The following is an 18503-nucleotide window of genomic DNA, read 5'->3' as shown; positions in this document are numbered from 1 at the left end:
TTGGTGGACTTCTTCTTAAAACAGTGATTTGTTTTGTGTGTGCAATGTTGAATCATTCTGTGAATATTTAAGAGAAATTATTCAGTAAAATTCCAATCAGGTGATGTCTGGTTTGCACATAAGCTAAGCTCTCGGTGTTGATGGTTTTTATTTTGGTAAAATTGTGTTGAGCTGAAACATTTTCATGACTTGAAGTTCCAATCTGCTGCTACTCTTCCCTCTGAGGAGCGCCACATTCAACAAATGTCTCCATGTGTAAAAATACAGCGATCCCTTTAGTTAAACACACAGTCATATCTCACGGCTGATGGTGGATTTTATAGGCAATCTAGTCTGTGCTGGATCCTCCGTGGAACGCCCAAAGTACTGGCATGAGATGGCTGCAGGAGGATGATTCAAAGCCTTGGTGCATCAACGTTTAACTCGATTTAGCACAGTTTATTTATTCATGCTGGATGAAATGCAGCTTTGATGTATTCCTGGGGATTACAGCAGGATGGGTGCAGGGTTTGGCTGTCCTGTTTGGCCATGCTTTTCCAGGGGTTTAGTCAGTGTATCGAAGGGCTATGTTGAATTTTAGGACATGCGGCCGTTGTGGCTGCCTGTTGGTCACAAAAGATCACTTCCTGCATCGCAGTGTCCATCCATCCGGAGACCAGAGTGCTCAGTGATACATGTCTGTAGTAACTGTGGTTTGGCAGTGCCTTAAAAATGGATTTTCCTGAGTTGTTATTATATAGCTCTGAGGCCTCATTACTCTGAGTGTTGAACAACCTGTACCACTACAACAGGCCTGTATCCATTTCCTAACAACATGCTCCTCTTATGACACACGGATCAGAAAAAGAAGCCGGTGATTGTAATATAATCAGGCCACTTGGCCCGGCAGCAGACAGGCCTGCTATTAAGCCTGTTACAGCGGGAGAAAGCGGCTGCATGGATCCGGGCCAGACCTGTCAGCCTTTATACACTGCCACAGTGTTAGGCGTGCTTGCCCCCACTATTTTACTCTGATTGGTGTTTTGCCCATAGTTTGTCAGTGATGTATGAAAAAATCAATTAAATCACGACTGTGTTGGAGTTGCTGTGGGTTTTTCGTGACTTTAAAGTCTCTATACCCGGAAGTGAGCAGAAACCACCAAGGTCAAGCACGCTGCCAGAGGAGCTGTCCGATAGTTACTGGAGACGACACACACACACACACAGATGTCCCAGCTATTTTTTACCTTGTGATCCTCTCAAATCATGGAATGTCTTCTTGTGACTTGTTTTTAAGTTTGGTTTCATTTTGTCCTCTCAGACTGTTTAAATGGAATGACTTTCCAGTGCCCAGATGTTGCAAAATGATTCAATATTTCACAAGAAAAGGGGGAAAATAACGATGATGTTAGTCTTAGATTGTTTCAGGATGTAATTTGTGGGTTGAGAATTGACATAAAGTAAGCATTTGTGCCCTACGTATTCATGTTAGCTTCTAATTTCCAAAGATGATATGATTTCATAAACATTTTTAATTAATTAATATGAATTTTTGCTTTATTCATCCAATCAAAAATCTTTCTTTTTTGCATTTTTCCCTCTAAATTGGGTACATCAGCATCAAAGGTGGCACATATATATCATAAATCCACTGAATAGCACTAGCTTGTAGTTAGGGGGAAATCATGTTAGTCATGCTAAAATTGAAACTAACACTGAGGACAAAGGTTCTCAGTGTTTCAGAGGATGTGGGACATTTAGAAACCTGTTTAAATTCATATTTCAGTGTAAATCAAGTGAGCAAATACATCAGGAAACTGACTGCTCACTTCTAATTTGAAATTTAGGCCATATGTCAGATCTTGTGATTTATATGGCCACAAGCAGTAGAATGTGTTTTCTGATGGTTTAAAGAAAATCACATAATCAGTACATTGATCAAGAAAGTTAAATTAAAGTGAAGATCAGCACATATGAACCTGTTTTCTTCATATTTAAGCTTGTAACTTTTGCAGAATTATGTTAATTTCCCCATTTTTAGCACAGGTCTGTAAATAATTATTCACTGCAGACAAGAAAAGCACCTCATCCAGGACTCAGGACCTCAGTTTTTCTTAAATCCTGTCCCTGTTTGCAGATGTACACCTGATCTCAGGTAACACTTAGTCTCTTTGAAATCTGGTTCTTTCACAGCAAAGGACTTAAGAGGATTAGGACCTGTTGTGTGGTTGTTAAAACTACATTTATTGTGCATGTTTTTTGTATTTTTATGGAGATTAATTCCTCACCTCAGCCCAAGCATAATTTGATTGTGTTCCTGTTTTGCTTATGGTGGTTTCATATCCTTCAAATATCCCATTAAGTGGACCTAATGCTACATCTGGCTGCTACAACAAGGACAGACTCAGCACATTAGTCAGAATAAAGCAGGATTAGAGTCATTATAGAATAAGCTTCAGTTTGTAATAATCCTATAACAGTTGCACTTGTAATTAAACATCTATTTATAACCACTTTGTTTTGGTTTAGACCTGGTTAGAGGAGAAGTCTGTTTTTCTAGTACCATTTGTCCATTTGCTGTGTGTTGGGGGGCAGGGAAGGACATGACAATTTGTGGATAGGAGAGAGGAAAGGAAAGAGAGGGGGGCGGATTCTTGAGTAAGCAATCTTTTCACACTATCATAAATCACAGCGTGGCCAACATGCATCTTCTTTCTTTACACCTAGCCATCAGGTCCCCATTCACTACGACTCATTCTCTCTCTGTCACACACATACCACAACACCTCTCTGTCCAAACCAGCTCTTCACGCTGCAGGTAAACTTCTTTTCAGATGAGGACACAGAGAGGCAGAGAGCGTGCTGTGGCGCCCTTTTCGCCCCCTTGTCTGTTACCTATTCTGAGGCATCTGTCTTCAGCTGCCTTCACGCACACAGAGAGATGAGGAAAAAAAAGTTTGGGGCTATCAATAGAGCTTGCACGCAGGCACACCCCGTGGATGCCTCTGAGTGCGAGAGAGACCACGGTCACACAACAGATAATTAATGACATGTCGAGCGGCGGAGCGCGTGGGATGGGGACGCCTCGGGAACACACACCTGGACACTGAGCGAGAAGCATCCCGGCAGACCTTACCTGCTCTCTCTCGGCGTGTCTCTCCTGCTGGATCTCCTCCTGGTGCTCTTTTTTGTCCCCTGGATGCAGTCTGCTTTGGACACGGACGGACACACCGGCTGCAGTTAAGATGAATCCCACTGTGGAAAATCTTGGATGTATTTTGCACTGATTGCCAGTGCGTAATTACGCGCGGTCTCTCCAAGAGTTTGGCTTTCTCCTGACGTGTACTCGCGTCCAAAATGGCACTAAATCCCAATTAAACCCGGCGTTTAAACTGTACCGTTGCCTGTTATTGCAGCGCCGGTGCAGCCATTAGAGCTGCCTCAGTAACAGAACGTAAAGAAGACGCCAAGTGCTTTCATGCCCGGGTTGGGAGAAGACATAAATCTTGAGCGGCTCCGCTATAAATCTCCACCGATCAAAGCCTACATACGGCGCACGAGCTGACGGGGACTGCTCGGTCTGGGGCTCGCGGTGCTACTTTAGCCTAAAAACCACACCGTGTGCGCGCGCTCACCCCCCCTCCGCCTGTGCTGCAGAATTCCCCGTATAGCGGACTGGTGCGTGCCTGGCCAGCACCGCGGCCAGGGATCGCGCTTTTGTCTCCTGCGAGCCTTCTCTCTCACTTCTAAACCGGCTCCGGTGCTAACGGTGGGCCTCACGCTGACCGAGAGTCCAGAATGAGGCAACCACAGCTTTCCTGGATTGAGCGTGACGCTGTATTCCCTGGGCTCCCCTCCTCTGCCTCCACCGCTTTCTTTCGTCCTCTTCTCTGTCTTCTCTCTCTGTTCACCTAAAGCGAAAGCCACAGTCCTCCTGGGCCCTTCAGGGTCTTCTTTTTCTCTTTCCTGGCTTCCTCTCTGACTCTCTTTCTGTTCAGTGGCCTAACTCACCAGAACACGCACTGTTTTGGAGTCCCCTTGCTGACCTGAAACCCTTCAGGATCAACACATTTTAGATTTTAAAATCCAGAAGCCACTTGAGCTCCAAGATATTTTAATACTCTACAATAATCTTTCAAATAGCTCTTCTTTTGTACATTTTAACTGCTTCACTGACCACCAGCGGAACACTAAAACCCGTTTGTTGCCCGCCTCTGCCCCGCTCCTTTTCGGTCTCCTCTCTCTCCTCGGACCTCTGCCTCTTTTAGGCTCCTCTCGGCTTTTCCTGATGCGCTATGGACGAATTGACACCGTGAACTGTTCCTGAACCGGGCTGCAGACTGACAGCTCGACAGGCCGGGAGAACCTAGGGAGTCGGGGAGGGGGAGAGGGGGGTTCTGGTTCTTGTTCCTGTCCAATAGGGGAGTGTGGTTGAGGTGCGCCAGGGGGCTAGCGAGCTTCAGCTTGACCTGCCTGTCCGTCCTGCCTGCGCCAAGGCCAGATGTTGGTTATTACATGGCGTCAAACTGAGCGCGATCAGAGGAGAGGAAGAGGGGAGAAGGAGGTTGAGAAGAGGGGAAGAAGAGCAGAGAGTCCGCTGTGATTTGACCCTGCGCGTTCACACGGGGAGACGTTTCCGCCGCTTGTTTACACGTTCAGTGGTCGATTTGGTCGAATTAGAGTCAAAACTGTGAAATGGTCATTATTCAAATAGAATGTGGTAAAAAAAAAAAGACACATTAATCTAAACAAACTTTGAGCGAATTGTTTTGCAGGCAGTGGATGAAACCAAACTGACCATTTCTGTAATCAAATGTTGATGAAACCTTCACATGGTGACCAGAAATGGAACTAAAATCAGAGCAGTTGTGTTAGAATTTCACAATTAGGCCTCTACAAATACTCAGAAAGCATTTGGAGGATATGCTTTGTAGTTAAATTATTGTCAGAGTGACCCAGAGGTAGGATCTGGGGTCATTTTCCTGGATTCTAAAACTTTAATTTTGTAGTTTTTGTGCGCATTTCTGTCCTAACTGCAAACATTTTGAGACGAAATTCATCTCACGCAAATGCACTTGGCTTTGATTTCCTTCTATCTCTCCTTGCGATTGTGTGTGCATTTGTGTTATCTGCCCACGGTATAGACATGCCCTCTACCATGCGCACACTCACACAATAAAAAAAAAAACTGAGGGAGATAAAGCGAGGAAGAGAGAGAGGCTGAGCGAGAGAGAAAGAGGTTCAATTACACGAAAGCAAAGCTGGTATTTTGAGTTTGTTCTCGCTTTGATAAAAAGAAAGAGCGCTGAAGGAGGGAAATAGGCTCGGCTCCGGTCCCCTCCTTTGTGTTTCCTGCTCGGGTCTCTCTTCTTATCGCTCTCCTGCATGCTGCCTCTCCGGCCTGCCTGAATTTGGATTGAGGAGGAGCAGGAAGGGAAAAAAAGGAGCAGCTCCGGGGCTCTGGATACGGTTTCAGCCGCTCATTTTTCACCAGCTTTGAATCACTGCCCGAGCGCAGACGATTATAAATTAGCGCGAAGGCTTCTTATTGATTTATTTCCGAACTGGTAATCATCTCCGCGAGAGGAAGAGCCCGGGAAGTACCTGGCGCACGAGACTGGATCTACAGCCTGTAGGAGATATGATGGCAAGTTAGGCTAAATGATAATAATAATAATAATAATAATAATAATAATAATAATAATAATAATAATAATAATAATAATAATAATAATAACAGTGGGGGTGATTTACGCGCGTCCTAACGCGTTTTGTTAACACCGCTTAAATCTTTCTCTCGTTAACGTCCAGCGGCTGCAGATTTATGAGGCCGAGCGCACCTCTGATTTATGTTTGACTGTTTTCGAAGAATCCAGAGCTCCAAGCGCTCTCAATGCTCCTAATTGCTTCATTTTTTCTTTATTTTTCTCCCCCGTTTCACTTTACTCCACCCCAAAAAATTAAACCACTTTTGTCTGCGAGCAACTATTAAAGCTTCGCGCGTAAAACCCTTAATTTTGAATCAATCCGCGGCGTTTTATTAGCAGCTGAAGGCGACTTTCAGCACTAAGCACCAGGCTTATGGATGTGGGAGACATTTTTGGTTCCACTCCAGGGTACTATTTCGTTCGTTGGATTTTTTCACACTGTTTAAAGGCTGTGTTGTTTTTTTGTTGTTGATGTTTTTTTTGTTTGTTTTTTAAACATTTCTTTCTTTTTTTGTTTTATTTTTACTGTGCCGTTATTTTTATTTGCACGTTTACGTTTGGACCACATTACACAAGGCGTTTTAATGAAAAAAACATGTTGCTTTTATAAGATATATTAATTTCACATTACATTGCGCTTTATTTCTATCCTTGCATTTTATATTCAGCCATACTTTTACCATTTTTTTCTTTTCCATAGTGTCTCAGAATAAGAATCAGGCGCTCTGTAAGTAGCTGCTCATGTCCAAGGTCTGTACTTTGCTAATATAACAATATAATGTTCATATAAAACGTTATATCTCTGAGTCTGGTTTATATTGAATTAAATATGCACTTAAAATGATAATATGGAGTTTTCTAAATGAAATCGAAGACATTTCCGCCTCATTTATCCGAATGGTCGCTTTGCGCATTCCAGCTCTTTTCTGCGTGGGAAAAAGAACAGTGAAGCAGACAATATGGCTGCCAGTCTCAGCACTGAGTGGGAAGATGCGCGTTGTGTGGAGCCTTGTCCGCGTGCCTACTGGCTTCCACGCGTGTCTTTGAGACGCGTGGGTCTGCACTGACCTTGTCTTTGACCATTTGCTGTAAACGATGCTGGTAAAAACGAGCGAAATTGTCCGTGTTTTGTGCGTATCAGCCATATTTTTTTTTTTTAAAGTATTTGATCCAGAAACGCGCCACAGGAAACAAGCAGAGCGATCACATCGACAGATTATAATATATTTGACATAAAGACACGTCGTACTGATACTAAATATGTATTTTTTTTACATGTGAGAGGCGCCACATTTTAATAGTTCAATGCGTAAAAATGATGATTAAGAACAACAAGGTGCTTCTTTAAATAGCCTATCTCGCCAAGAGGCCAATTCCGTTTACTGATTCAACAAAAATCTAACAATTTTAATCTATATAGCAGCACACATGGACTAGATAGCCCTCTTTCTCCTCTCCAGCTGCCTCCTTCATTCTGCTGATACCACAACGGCCTGATAATGCTGCCTTTGTCCTGCAGCAGCTTTCGGGCTAAACATTAATTCCAGCCTCAATTATTTCAGTTTGTGGCTCCACAATAGAAGCCACAGCTCAGTAACGTGCACGTTAATGCTCAGTTTTTCACACGAGTAACCGACATGCCTCCTCACATGTGGATTATAGAATAAAAACTAGTGCACTAGCGTGGATCCAGAGACTGGAGAGCATCGAGGCCTCACAGGAGCTGAAACTCTCCTCCAGCAGCTAGAATGGATGTCAGACAGGGAGTGATATCATTTCTCAACACCGTTTCAAATATTTGAACTATTCCAGTTGGGTTTGATGTGGAATTATCTCGCCAGACAAAACACACTTAGCAGTGGACACATGCCTGGGATAAGATAAGATAAACCAACGCTGCTGCTGCTGTCGTGTTGCCTTTCGCTCTGTGACTCATTTTTAATGCAGCACTTTTTAAAAATTTGTGATTTGACTAATTTGCTCACGCTGACCTGCCTCCTGTTTGGAAACACATCCCCAATGCTTCCATTTCAGCCAAATCAGATATGAAGTGGAGCCACCCGGTGAAATATATAAATATATAAATGAAAAAAGGAGGAAAGAAATCATGTCACTCTCACACACAACCCACCTCCCCCCTCTTTTCCATCTCTGCTTCTCCATCCACAGAAATGAGGCGAGATATTGTTTCTGACACGGCGGCGGACAGCAGGAATACACATTCTGAACAGCGCTGCCTCGTGCTGCTACTGCCATTATTATGGGATGGGAAGCCGCGGAGCCGCTCTAATTTGGTTACACTAAGGTTTACACTGGGAGTGATGGCCGAGCAGGGGGAGACATGGGGGGGGGGGGGAGGCAGGGGGGAGAGTCCAGCCTTAGAAATGTAATTGTAAGTTGTAATGGAGCACTTCCATCCATCCATCCATCCATCCATCCATCCATCCATCCATCAGTGCAGTAGATGTAGCCCTAGTTTTGTTCATAAATATGCAATAATAATAATAATAATAATACTTGTGAGTTTGTCTTGCACTCCTGTGCTGTTTGTTTGCAATAAATCCCTCCAATGCTGCGTTCAGGGTCCTCCTCTGCCACTTTGTAATTATTGCACTTTGCATGTGTTACCAGCTGGCTTCACACCAAAACAACAAGCATCACATACTATAGTGAGTTATGAGGTTAGCCGATGAAACAACGTTTACCCTCCCACACACACACACACACACACACACACACACACACACACACACACACACACACACACACACACCCCTCCCTCCCTCCCTCCACCCCACTGGCTTCTCTACTCGCAATGGGAAAAAGCTAAAAATGGAACCACAGTGTCTTCTCCAGTGATTGCGTTAGACTTTCCGTAGAGGAACAGAATCTGATACGAGATAGTTTTGGATATGAACAGGCAGATTTTTTTAAATGGGGGAGAAATACTCCCATCTCTGCATCTTATTTTCGCCACCACATTTTTTTTAAAGAAGAAGGTCTGATTCACGGTGAAGGATTTGAGCAAAGGCAGAGACACTGAGTGCTGACATGAATAATGGCGACCAACTCCATTCCAACAGGCATCCAAAGAAAACACGTTGGGAAGAAAATGCAGGCGGCGAGAAGGAGGAATAAAAAAAACATCTAAAAATGAACTCGGTGTCAGTGCAAAGTCTGAGTTTGTGCGTAAAGTGAAATTAGACGGCACTAAAGCACCTCTGGTCTCCTTTAAATAAAACTGCCAACAGCAGAGGATTCACAGGGAGTTTTGGTGACATAAATAAAGCCGGTATGAATTCCAAAGCCAAGCTGGTGCTCCCTGGACAGCTTCAGTCAGTGCAGAAAGCAGAGCAATGACTGCATTTCTCTTAAAACCAGGGGCCTAATTGTGCTTGAGAAGCCGTGGAGTCGAACCGGCGTCATTTACAGCTCCAGCCTGACTCCCCTGGCTGAGCTACTTGGATTCATTCACACCTCCTGGCTAGGTAGATGAGATTTTCCTGGCCGGCAGCTCCTTTTATGAGATTTCATGGCGGCCGAGGCGTGCCCGGTGTGCCAAATTTAAACAAATCTCCCGTTAATTGGTCGCCGCAGTAATTCAAGACCCAGAGCCACAGCCAGCCGGTGTCATACTGATGTAGGGAAAAAAGAAAACACCCCGAGTCATAATCAAGTGTAAGAAAAAAAAGCGGAGGGGTGTGAGTGAGGGCAGAGAAGGAGGAGAAACAGAGCCGGAACACAGAGGAAGGAGGAAGAGGAGCCAGTGGCGGCCGAGGCGAGATCTCTTCCTCCCTCCTCGCCTTCTTCTTCCTCGTTCCGGTGTATCATCGGTCCATCGACCGTCATTTTTCCCCGCCGTCTTCCCACAGCGGAGGAAAACATGATTTATCGCGGGCAGCGCCATAAACAACAGCACTCCCTCACAAACACACAATGGCAGCCCCGGCCGCACGCTGACACCCTGCCTCACTATAAATCAAGAGAAGTAGCTGGCTGGGAGGAAAAAAAGAGGAGAGAGAGAGGAAGGGAGAGGGAGGGATGGACAGAGAGTCAGGCAGATAGAGAGAGATGTAGAGGCAGACAGGAGGTGATGGGAGAAAGATGGAGAAGAATATCCGAGTGCGTCTTAAAATCTAAACAGCCACCGGCTAGCATCGCTCTGCTCCCTCTCTCTCTCTCTCTCTCCGGTCTGCAGGCAGCGGCCGCAGCTCCAGCCTATAAACAATGGCTGATGATGATGGGTGGGGGGTGATGTGTAAACAACACGACAGCAACATGCACGATGAGAAAACACGGCGAAAGATGGGTATTTTTTGGGCATATTTACCACGATGTAAAAATAGCCTATGATTCACTGAGAGGGATGCGGGCGAAGGCGGCGCAGCGGCGTAGAAGATGAGGAAGAAGAAGAGTGGTTTCCCCCATGCAGTCCCCTTCCTTCCGCAATACTCACGGTGTCCACAACGACCCGCAAGACGCACACCCGTCCAAATTTGTTTTATTGCAGCCTCCTTCTCTCTTTTCTCTTCCTCTCTCTCTCTCTCTGTTGGCGTTTCTGTGTCTTCTCTTCTCCCCTTCTCTCCCTCTCTCTCTCTTTTTTCTCTCTCTCTCCCCCCCTCTCTCCGCTGCTATAGGGGGTCTTGTATTTTTTTTTTTTTTTGAAAGGACAGTTGAATTTTCCACGTCAGGCACAAAACACACACCGGAGCTGCACCATGTCTTACCGTTCTATTCCTGACGAATACATATCTGTTCTGCAACCTCTGCATTAATTATTTAATGAATCACGTGACGTGTTGGTCGGGGCGGGGGTGTCTTGGGGGTGGTAGTGGGGGGGGGTATCTGTGCGCCTCTCCGTTTGTGGGACCCATCCGGAGCCGTGCGTAAGAGAGTCCAAACGAACATAAAAACAAAAGCAGAGTAGTTGTGTTCACTTTCCAGCTGAAGTGTTGTGTGTTTCTGTGTATGTGTGTGTGCTATAAAAGTAAGGTAAAGTAGGGGTAGGCCCGTGACACACACACAGAGGGACCGATAAAAGATGATTGTCACCGACTATGTTCGTTTTTTTAAAAATGACTGCACGCCTCAGACTCTTTCTTTGTTATTCCTCACTGTCATCCCTTCCTCAGCTCGCCGTCAGTCGGCCGAACAAGGGGGATTCCTTATTCTGTCCTGTCTTATATTTCAATGGATCTGTTTCCAGCAATAGGAAATATTCGATGATGACGGCGCAAAGCACGGGAATAATTTATCTCTCATTGTGCCTGCACATCAGAGTTTATTTCTCCCGCTCGGTGTCAGAGCTATGCGCGCGTCCTGGAGCTAAACTAAATATTTAACAGCCTCAAAGACTCCCTCCAACCGCGTCGGCGTGGAAACAAATCACGCCAAATAGTTTGTTTAATAATTATAAATGCACGCTGCGCATCGAAATATGAGGTGGCAGGAAATTCAAAAAAAAAAAATAAACAGAATGCAGGCCAGGCTTTTCCTCCTCAGCTTTATGTGATAATTTGAATCGGAATTTAATATTTCATTTGGACTAAATTGTCCAAACGCGCGGCTTACTTTATCATTAGTAAGTTCTCCTGAGCTGTAATTCGTTTATTTATAAGGAAAGAACATCGGGCAGGTAGCAGAAGAAGAAAAGAGAGATATTGTAGAAATAGAGAGATGCTAAGACGAGGAGAAAATAGAAGGAGAGACTGAGAAACAGACGAGGAAACAACGGAGAGACAAAACCCCCGCCGTGAGGCCGTGTAGGGCAGCAACAATAGACCGATGGAATCCTTTTGGCGCACGGTGCCACAGCTCCAGTCGCCTCCAGCACAACAATGGAGCCCGAGACGTGAAGAAGAAGAAGAAAAAAAAAAGAGCGTTGAGGCTGGGAGGCAGGAACAGGGCTAACCTAGCTGCTGAGTAGCAAACAAGAAACACTTCAAGGTCAAAGAATGGGCCGCAGCTTCTCCTCACAGGAGCAGGAGGCTCTCCAATAAATCTGAATCTGCTCCTCCATCCTTCAGGTACATAATATACTGAGGTTCCTCTTTTTACCATTTGCTGCTACAGTTTTCATCCGTCAACACTAAACCAGTTTTATATTTAATTCCAGAATCACCAGAGGAAGAGAGAAGGGAACAAAAGACGCAACAGCTCCTCTGTGGTTAGATAAAAGCAGAAATATTGGCTTGTTTCGAGCTGTTGTCTCTACATAAATGTAAATACAACCCACAGCACTGCTAAAATAATTAGCAATAACGAAACAAATGTGGTTGTGGAGCTATTATCAGAGCAGCACATTGGCACTCATTTATTTATGACTCCTTTTTGATGCGCAGATTTAAAAAAACGCACACGGAGTCCTTTAAACTTGCATTCCGAGCACCGCGGCGCTTCCCTGAGATTTTTACCCACAACAAGATTGAAATCAAACATTTGCGGTGGTGATGATGGCGTCTTTAATGACGGCCATAAATTACAGCAATCACAGTGTGAAACAACAGCTAAGATAAGTAGCAGCGGAGACCTGGGCCGGCCTGACAACAGCAACGCGAGTCAGCTCTGGAAACTTGGCACAGCCACATGCGAAGCTATTACCCCACGCAGAACCGTTTCAAGAGCCTGAACATCCGAATTCTGACGGCTGAGGAGGCAACCAGGAAGAAACACAACGAGAGCGGTGCAGCTAAAGCATTAGGATTTAACTGAGAGTAAACTGAAGCCATCAGACAGAAGGAGACAGAAAGGAATGCCTGAACAATTTAATACACGATTATCTTGAAACCAAAACAACAGGAGGAAAACTTCACATCTTTAACCTGCTGATAATTCAGATACTGACAGAAAAGCAAACATTCAGCATCACGCAGCTCCGCAGGATTCATTCCATTCTAGACATTAAAATGGTTATTCCAACATTTATCAGCTAAGTGCAGAATAATAGCTGCTAAGAGGCAGTAAGTGGAGTGATGGGGGGGATCTTGGGGGTCTCTTGGTCCGTGATGGATTAGGACAGGTAGATTCTTCCACCTTGTTAATGATTAACTAGGCTTTGAATAAAAGGAGAGAAACTGAAAATGTCTCTTTGTTAAGATGGAGAATGGCCGTAAAATTAAAGTGTCCAAGACGTGATTAAGTGGTTAAATATTGCACCACTGCAGAATCCAGTCATTATTATTATTATTATTATTATTATTATTATTATTATTATTATTATGTTGTTGTTGTTGTTGTTGTTGTTGTTGTATGCTGCGCTGAGGCCACGGTGATGTGTGAGGGAGAGAGAAAGCAGAGAGACAGCAGCAGAGAGGGGGAGATTGATTTACCAAGCCCCGACATCTCGCCTTTTACTGCGGCTCGTAAATCTGTCTCAGGACGGCAGCACGCGCACAACCGGTTTTTGAAATATATTCTTCTCCTGCGCGAGACGTGAGGTCTTCCCTCCGTTATGGGATTACACCGGAGACTTCCCCGGTCGGTAGAACCCGCGCACTCCAGCATTATTGTTTCCTTATATATATATATATATATATATATATATATATATATATATATATATATATATATATATATATATATATATATATATATATATATATATGCGTGTGTGTAAAATGACATCTCCAAATCAATCCCATCTGACTCACCACACATTGTTGTTTTTTTTAGTGCATCTATAAGTTTGGACTCTCTGATTACTGTTTGATTATTTTAATGACAGAGGCAGGATCTGGGCATTGGAATCCTTTATGAGAACCCGCCTTTAAACAGCAGATCCGGTGCATTTTAATCAGCTGCTGTTTGATTCGTTTTGTTGTCAGACTTGACTGGATCAGTGACTTTGGAGCAGCGTTGGATCTGCCTGCACTGATGTTAACTTAGTAAAGCCTCAGAGAGAGCCCTGCAGCGTTGCTGTACAGAATCAATTACACTTTATATGTTTTACATCCTCACGTGGACACCACTTCTGTTGGTTTAAGCGCTGAGTGAATCGCTGTGCTTTGATTCCTGCAATAACAGAACTCCTCACGTATTCTTAAGCTTTTGAGCCTTCATATAAACTGTAATTTATTTTTAATGCAGCATTTAAATTAACTGTAGACACATGCTGGAAGAAACATTTTGCAAACCATGTCTATTCTGCATATAAATAATGATCAGTAACATATTCTTTACCAACTATAGTTCATATATTATTGTCTTACTGCGCCTTAGCCATTAGCCTTTCTTTTTTAGTCTTTGACATTATTGTGAAATTAAACGCAAGTTCACGACCAAATTGATCATTTCTACTGTTCAATTTCTTATTTTCCAGTTTTTTTTTTAAATCTATGAAATCTTCCATTCCATAACCTTCGACAAAACGCCCCATAATAAACAAACCGGACCTGTAATCTCATGTGTCTCCCATTTTGCTGCCCACAGCTCGTTAGTGCAGCTCGGCTGTATTTTATACCAGCAGCCGGTGCCTCTTTGCCATTAGGATATTGAAGTAAAAAGGTAAAGAGAGGTTGGTTAATCCTGTATATCAATGCGCGTGTACGGGCCTAATGCTGCGCCATTAGTCATACGGGCCACAGAAGCCTATTTATCACTCACATCTAACGGATATGAGCACAATGCTTTAGGATCATCACGCTGTAGTGGAGGCTAATGCAGCATCATGGGTTCTAACACTGAGCAGCAGCTGCATGTCTTTACAGTGAAGGAGACTGGATTCTAAGTGTCACAAACCAGCATGTCTGGGGCTTATTCATCATTCTAATATATTTATTATCAGTGACAAGACCTCTGAAAGATCCAGCTGTGATTTAACTGTAGATATGAAATGCATTTTTTAAAAACCTGCAGGTAGAATTCATCATTTTATCATTCATAGTTTTGGCTTTAATGAAAACTAGAAAGATACTTCCAATTAGTTGTTTTAAATTCTTCATTTCTTTGGGATATAACAATGTTAAAGCAAGTTATTAATTTGGCTAATTATTTAAAATAACTGCCTGAACATTTAGAATATCATTTACTAGCCAGGCACACCATGCCACAGCTCTAAACTCCCACAGCCCGCCTCCAAAAAGAAACTGTGTGCAACTTGGCAGCCATTATTTGGCTCTCTCTTTTTAATACTTAATACGTGTCTACTTTTAAATGGCTCACACACACACACACACACACACACACACACACACACACACACACACACAGCCTGGCAGCCATATATCTCTCATGACGACCTCCTCCTGCAGCCCATGCGCCTGCACCGTGACCTCCTCGACTCCTCGCGCTCTCCGGAATTATAATAAATTTCTCGGGCAACGCGGAAGCAACCAGAAGAGGAAGGAGAGGAAAAAACACGTGGGCGATTTGTCTGGCAATTAGCAAACCACCGCTAGTCTCCCCGGGCTAGAGAGAGAGAGAGAGAGAAGTTTGTTGTGTTTGGGTTGTGTGAGTGCCAGTTTGGGAACCACTGAGATGCACTGGTGCCATGCATGTTACAGTGCGTGTCCGTGGGAGTTTTGTGACCCCTTAAAGCCTACAGATTACCCTGCAAAAGCAGCATTTTGTTCAGAAACCAGAAAAAACTCCCTCCTCCGTGTAAAAGTGCAGCAGGTCTGAGTGAGATCTGCCTCCCTGTGGCCTCCTGCTGCTCACGGCTTTTACTTCACAGCCATTTAACTGCTAATCCCACTGAGAATACAAAAAGAAATCTCCCTTTGGATGGAGCCGAGCATCAGGACTAAGTGATAAAGCTGCAGAGAAAACAACACTTAGCCTGGTACAGGAGCAGGAATCAGAGGAAGAAGGGATGTCTGCTTTCACTGGATAAAAGCTCAGCGTGCTCCTATAGCAGCAGGGCAGCCAGAGTTTTAATTTAACCTGCGTGTTTTTAATGAACCTGCATGAGCTCAGGGTAGAAATTGCATTAGCTCCATTCAAGGTTTCAGTGTGAGAAACTTGATCAGCTGCTGCACAGCATCTCCTGTAGATCACTGAGAAGTAAAGCTAGCATTAAGATGTTCCATAGGATTATGTTTTGTCATATATTTATAGTACTGTGTCACCTGACTGCAACATTTCTCACTGAAATACATCCTTAAGGTCTCACAAACACACTGAATGCCTTTTCTGTCACATGGTTTGCTTATTTGTGTTGTGATTTGAACCGTCTTGGCTGTTATCGGTGAATAGCAGCTTGTTAGGAAGCTTTGGAGACATTAGTTTATCCTGCAATGAACAGAAATCTTCCCTAAATCAAACAATTGATTGTTTTTTTTATTCTCCATCAGAAACTTTGAGGATAAACTCACCAGACTCATCCACTCTGTTCCTGTAGGTCTGTCATGTTGCTATAGTTGTGTGCATCTGTGTTTTGTACCGCTGTGTTTTTTTTTTTTACACATCTGTCAAATTCTTACTTAATGCTTCTCCTTATTGCACCAGCAACAACAAAACGGATGCTTGAAAGTTATCCCAGAAGATTCAGGTTTAAATCTTGTTTGTGTTTTGAATTTGTAGTTTTAATAATTTTATGGCTGTTTGGATTTGTATGATTCAAGTCACGAGTCTAGGCTTAATTTGCAAAATATTCCCTACATAAGACAACGAAAAACAGTATCCTTCTGTACTAGGTATTGACATCAGCTCCTAAAGATTTCCAATAACCCTCAGAAAATCAGGTACTGTGACCTCTGACCTTTCTCCTCTTACACTATTGTGAATGATGGTGTTGCAGCATCTTATCTGCTGTAAGTGGATTTCTTTGGGTAGGTTGTCACAGATAGAACTATCTGAAGGAAAAACAGCCGAATAAGAGGGATTAGCCACATCTGGACCTTTTCCACAGCTGCTCTGTGGCACATAACTGAGCCATACAGTATTTATGTGCAGGATTCACACACATTAAACAATCTACCTGCTAGAAAACACATCATATGCAGCTCATCCTTCTGCAATTTACACAAGATGTAGAATAACTGAGTCAAGCTTCCTCATGATGCAGGACGGCCGGTTTTATCGAGTTATAATGACTGTAATATGTCAAATATATGGCTCGTTTAAGAAGATGGTCAGGCAACAAGGTGACAAGAGAATAAAAGTTTAAGAGGAGCATCTGTTCCCAATGCAGAGACCTTCCAGAACACTGAGGTACATGAGCTGAGAGTATCATTTCTTTGTAAATATTTAGATCAGTGACTGATAACTATTTTAATTCCCTTTTCGTTAGTCCTGTTGTTTGTTAGTCATCGTGGTGTGTTTGGAGGCCGATTCTTAACAGAGCTCCACTGCACACCTAGTGAGTGTAAATTTAGTCCCACTGGTGGGTTTTATAAGGTGCAAGAAATCACATAAACTGCTGTTAAATGCTGCATTTCTTAAGGTGGAAATATAACATGAAACATACTCTGAACAGGAAATATTCTATAGCAGTTAAAGAAAAGTGGAACTAAACAGGCCAGCAGTATTTTGCCCTTATGTTCCTCTGATGAATCCCCAGCTCACATCATCACACCACCAGCCAGCTGCAGGTCAGATTACTGGAAAATAACCAGCAGCACAAAACCGATAAATAATAATAGCTGCAGCTCACTGAATCCCACCATCATTATACTGTATACTGTTATACTGCTATAAACTGCCACATCACTGTGCCATGTTTTGAATTTTGACCAAACCAAAGCTGAATTCTCCTCCTTAATGCCTTATAGTGATACGGGAGCAGAACTAGAGCAGGAAGTTAAAAGCTTTCTCAGCAGCTTCTCAGCTGGCGGTCAGGAGGGCAGGTTGTGTTTACACAAAGGTCCAGGTCTGTCCAAAAGCTGTGCAGCGTCAGGCTGAACATTTTCTCTGTTCCAGTCTCACAGACCTGACTGACTGTACAGCATGAAGTCAGAATGTCTCACTGGATCCTGCAGCGCTTCAGGTTTTACGCTGCTCTTAAATGACAGTGGAACCACAAGTTGACAGCTCTGCTCTAAATAACAAACTGTTTCAGGCCCTGAAGACACGTTTGCAGATGTTTGTGGATTAGTTTGAGCATTTCAGCCAGCCTAGTTCCATTGACAGTCGGCAGTGGCCTGAGTCTGACCCCTGCGGTGGACGGCTCGTCTGTGTGTCCGTCTGGCTGTGGGAGCGGAGATATCGCCGCCGTGCCCCCGGGTTACAGTGCCCTGAACTCGGCCTGTTATGACTAAGTGGCCCGGGGGCTCCGGAGGTCTGGGAATGTCCGAGGGAGCGGAGGGTCCAGCAACCTTGTGGGGTCAAGGGAGGCCAGGAGTAGTGGGGGTGGGTGTGGTGTGTGTGTGTGTGTGTGTGTGTGTGTGTGTGTGTGTGTGTGTGAGGGAGGGGGGTAACCACGGGTCAGCCTCTGACTTCAGAGCCAGTGGACCTCATCGGTCAGAAAAACGTGTCCCCTGTTTGAACCCTCGGTGTCCGCAGCTTGGCTATTCCGCTATCCCTGCATGGCTATCGATTTCTCCTCCTTCTCTCTCTCTTCTTACCTTCTCTGTGATACTCTTATATTTCTGCAATTTGTTTCTCTTACTTTTCGCATCACGCCGTGGCCCCGTCCCCCTCCACCTGAACGAACCCTCTCCTTTTTTTAATCCCTCGCAGATTGATTTCTGAAGAGGTCAAACAGGAGTGAGTGCGCTTCCTAAGGCCGCCCTCACCGGTCGGCTGAGCAGATCCCAGAGGCCTGAGCGCGCACGGCGAGCGGCGATCGTTCGCAGTTCATTTGGAAAGCTTCGCAGATCGTTTGTTTTCGAGGTAAATTGTTTTGGAGCGCAACCGAGAGAGTATCCATTAACCAGCGCT

The 18503-nt window shown here is 44.2% G+C and overlaps 1 protein-coding gene across 7 annotated transcripts in view; it reads right to left on the bottom strand.

The window, feature by feature from the left end:
• hoxb3a (homeobox B3a) overlaps positions 1-18503 on the bottom strand; it is an 87077-nt gene that overhangs the window by 20918 nt on the left and 47656 nt on the right. Inside the window, exon 1 of one of the 7 annotated variants that reach the window (XM_023269746.3) lies at positions 10144-10366. The exons of 4 other annotated variants lie outside the window; for them this stretch is intronic. The gene's annotated coding sequence lies outside the window, so the exon portion shown is untranslated. Of the gene's footprint in view, positions 1-3115; positions 4602-10017; positions 10102-10143; positions 10367-18503 lie in introns of those variants that run through there. 2 more of the 7 variants (XM_023269748.3, XM_035947917.2) reach the window with 2 other exon arrangements.

The sequence above is a fragment of the Amphiprion ocellaris genome, chromosome 19 (assembly GCF_022539595.1).
Source record: "Amphiprion ocellaris isolate individual 3 ecotype Okinawa chromosome 19, ASM2253959v1, whole genome shotgun sequence".
Lineage (NCBI taxonomy): Eukaryota > Metazoa > Chordata > Actinopteri > Pomacentridae > Amphiprion > Amphiprion ocellaris.
The sequence above is the reverse complement of the archived record's forward strand: the minus strand, read 5'-3'. Positions and strand labels throughout refer to the sequence as shown.